Genomic DNA, 4,455 nt, shown 5'->3' on the forward strand with positions numbered 1-4,455 from the left:
ACGCCTCATCTTTACTCGACCTCGCTAGCCTCCCCCTAATTTCCTTTCCCACCCTCACCTCGGGTCACATAATATTTTTGTATATTATGTATAAATATTTTTAGGATAATATTCTTTCTTTTTACGTATAAAACATAAGAAAATAGATAGAAAATCACTTATTTTCTTGAAATACATTCTTATAAGTAATATTTTTGAACATACATTAAAATTTAAATATTGAAAATTTGAGAATAGTAACTTGTAGACAAAGTCCAAAGAAACGTATGGAAACACTAGACTTTTCAATGTGATGGTGATCAAAACCAAATAGAACCATCTTTAATAAGAAACGTTTTATTTCAAATGAGATTTTTGCATGAACAAAATATGAATAGACAAGAGTGATAATACAAGACACCACCATTTTCGTCCAACATTAATAATCGATCGTCCATATATAAATATCTGAGAATTAAGCAACATCAACATCCATCTAAATAAAGTGAAAGCTAAAAGAGACTAGTTCCAAATTGTTAGTGTATTTCTGTGTATTTTTCTTTTTAATTTTCTTTTTGATATTTAAATTTGTATTTTGAAATGAATACTAATTTGACAAATCAAATTTAATTGGTCCCTTTCCCGATATAGCTAATATCAAAGTCGATAACAAAATATTAGCACAAGAAAACACATACGCCCAAAAGGATAACTGTGTTGGTGTAGGTCAATAATTTATTTTCTTTGTCAATAATGTTCTAGTCAAGTTAGTTACATTGGATTTCCTAAAGGTGTTTTATATTTTGGGCAAACTAACATAAATTCCGTTAGTTTGAAGCTTAATTATAGAAAATTCTGTTATTTTGTATAATTATTAAAAATTTCAATTTTGAGTTTGTCGAAATACACAATTAGCTTTCAATACATCCAACGCAGATGCATTTTTTCTTTCGTAAAGATACACAATTAGCTTCCTATACATTTTTAATCCATCAAATGAAAATATATATTTTTCTTTGTAAAGATACATAATTAACTTTCAATATATTTTTTTTTATTTGAATCTGTCGAGATACATAATTAGCACCCGATACATCCAACGAAGATGCATATATAATTAGTAGAAATTTTTATAATTACTTTGTAAAAATGATGATTTATGTAAATATATAATAAATTAAGATGTATATTTATGTTATTTTTTCTTATATTTTCTGTATAATTTATAAATTGCTGTATAAAAATGAAGTTATCCGATGCACACTCAAAAGTAATTATTCACTCTGTTTCAAAAAAAAATGACCTATTTTTCATTTTATTTCATTTTAAAAAAATAACTTTTTTCTTTTTTTGATAATACTTTAATTTTAATTTTTCACATAATATTTATAAAATTATAAAATTAAAAAATATTTTAATATATTTGATATAATTTTAATTTAAATTTAAAGATCATTCTTTTTTAAACTGATCAAGTATTACTTATGAATTATATTTGGTCTTCAAAAAGGGACATGGAAGATCGGAGATATTAAGGTTCGTTGCCGACAGTTAGCTGTATGACACTTCCATTATTCTCCGCCGCCCCCACCGCCTTTTTCATTTCCATTTTTACTTTTTTTTAATACTAGAATCTTCTAAACACGAATCACAAAAAAAAGAAAATGTAAATACTCGTGTAGGTTTTGGATGATAAAAATGCACAAATTCAAATACTAACTTAGAATTCACACATAATAATAATATAAAAAAGACAGTGTGATATACTAAAACTTTCATCTCAGGATTCGGAGAAGTACTCTACATCATAAGAATACATTATACGTAGCTAGTTTTACACTGTATTACTGTCGGAGAATATTTTGATTGCTTGAATTTGTGATATTCTGATCAAATAACAACAATTTTATCCGTTATTTTAAGATTTTCTTTCACACATAATATAATAATATAATGTAAGTTGTTTTTGAAGAGGATTATACAGTTTAAATAAGAATATAAGAAGAGCTTATTTGGGGGTCGTTTGATGTGATGACCGAGTTTTACTGACTTATTTTTGTTTGATTACTAATTTTGAGATAAATTATATCAGGGTTAGTGTAATTTGTAAGGGGATAAGTTAATCCTACCAAATAATTATTCAAAAATAAAATAATATTGAAAACTAAAAACAATACCTGTGAGATCCCTCAAAGCCCTTTTTTACTAAATAAAGTGGAGGTTGTTTTAGAAAATAAACATCTTTTCTTAGAAAACACACGATACGTGTCATTTTTTAATTAAAGAAAAAGGCCAGAAAAAAATAGTACAAAAGAGAACATCTTGCCTTCAAGCCAAACATATACAATTTTTGGGTTTCGAGAAGTAATATATATATATATATATAAGTAATTATTTGACAAAATCACCCTTTGCTTGAACTATTTTTTTTTTCTTAAATAATCTTAAGTATCAAATTATGAAAAACGAAATTGCTACTAATTAATTTGGTAAAGATAATTTTTAAATATGGTAATCTTATCCTAAAAAAAATAAATTAAAAGCATGCCCTTCCATTTGAAAGAAGCTACTTCTTCTCAATTTAAAATTTGAAAAACAACTTCCGTTGTTACTCAAATATATTTATTTGCTTATCAAAAAGTTGACCCCGCACCCCACCCCCTCACACACACGAAAAAAAAAAAGAAAAAAAAGAAAAAAAAAAAAAAAGGGTAGGCTTAATTTGTCAAAATGTGATCTCTATCCTAAACTCCATTGTTTTTCTGTTCTTATATCCTATAAATGTGGAGAAAATAATCAGCCGGAAAAAGATACAAATGCAACCACACAACTTCTCTTTGCATGCAAACTGACCTTCTTAAAGTTGTGTTGTTTTTAATAGAAACAAAAAAGTTTAGTAATTGATTATATATGCTAAAAAATTGATATCTACTATAGTACAAAATCAATCATGCAAATTTAGTTTAAATCTTTAAACTGTGAGGAAATAATTACTTATGACTTCAAGCTGGCCAGCATGTAACGTTGCTTTATGGAAATAAAGTTGAAATTAAAGATGATCCGTGACGTACGTGCTTAATAATAAAGCCAAAGAGCCCCTAATAATGATTGATCCAGACATTTTAATCTCTTTCGTTTTTACACTGTTATGCTCTTAGGAGTTATTTGACTGATATTATACAAAAGAAAAAAAAAATCATATGAGAATGCATATAAGCATTATTCGTTTTTTTTTTCTTTTTTTTTTTGTTTCCCAAGGTATCCCATAGCCGGCAACCGTGAGACTAATCCTCCGTTCTTTGGTCAGCGCATTTTGCGGTAGGAAACTGGTCACAGAGTTTGCTCCATTCGCCAGAGGCGGGGATTGAACCCCCGACCTCTTACTTAAGAGACATAGCGTTGAACCACTATGCCAACTCTGGTGGTTAAGCATTATTTGCTTTGATTTCTGACTAACCCAACAATTCAAGCAAAGAAATTTCATTTTAGAAGGGAAAGTGCCCTACACAAATGTGGCTCTATTTAAATTTTCAGATCTTTAATAAAAGATAAATAAAGATGCATGTTACCTCACTATAATCTTATATTTTTTATGGTTATCAAACTGTTCAAAGGTATAAAAGTAAGTAATTTCTACATAATGATACTTCAAATATTAATTGATTATTACTTCATAACAAATTTTTCATATATAAGTAATTTTGCGACATACCTTAATTGATGCATGACTAGTACGTGAATCAAACGGCTCAATATAATGGCAATTATCTTAATTAATTACTATTCATAGAAATACCCCCCGCCCCTTTTTTTTTTGTGTGTGTGAGTGTAATATAACCCCTCTATAAGTTCATTTCTTCTTATTTTAATTATTTTTGTCTGTATTATATATTATCGTTATTATGAAAAGCAATATTGTGAAGTTTTTGAGAAACAGCTCATTAATCTAACTTTATGTCAATTATAGATTAAAGCTTGTTTTTTTCAAAGATTTTTTTGTGCTTACGTCTTGTGAATAATCCAATAAAGAAAAATAATAGCAGACAAATGATAAACTTTACGCCTCTATATAATACTTATCTCAGTTGAAAACTATATTGTCAGTGTATGAGTAAAGATACAGTGTTTACTTAAAAATTCATATTCGATAAAATAATTTAACACTTCTAATAGACTATATTGAAGTTTTTAAATTTGAAGTGCCGTTATTGCAGAAGTTTATTTCGTTCTATTACGAGAAAAATTAATTCAAAATCTTAGATAATGTAACACTGAGGGAATTAAATTTCTTAAGAATACAATATGTATGTGCTAGTAATTGATTAATGTATCTTTAATATTTTTTATTAACGATACAAAAAGACAACAGTAGTTGCTACACAATGTTTGATAAACCGTCCTTAAATATAATTAGAGATGAATTACTATTATTTACTGATATAAGTTATCTGTTGTTAATTTTTATTATAGTGATAG

The sequence above is a fragment of the Capsicum annuum genome, chromosome 4 (genome assembly GCF_002878395.1).
Source record: "Capsicum annuum cultivar UCD-10X-F1 chromosome 4, UCD10Xv1.1, whole genome shotgun sequence".
Classification (NCBI taxonomy): domain Eukaryota; kingdom Viridiplantae; phylum Streptophyta; class Magnoliopsida; order Solanales; family Solanaceae; genus Capsicum; species Capsicum annuum.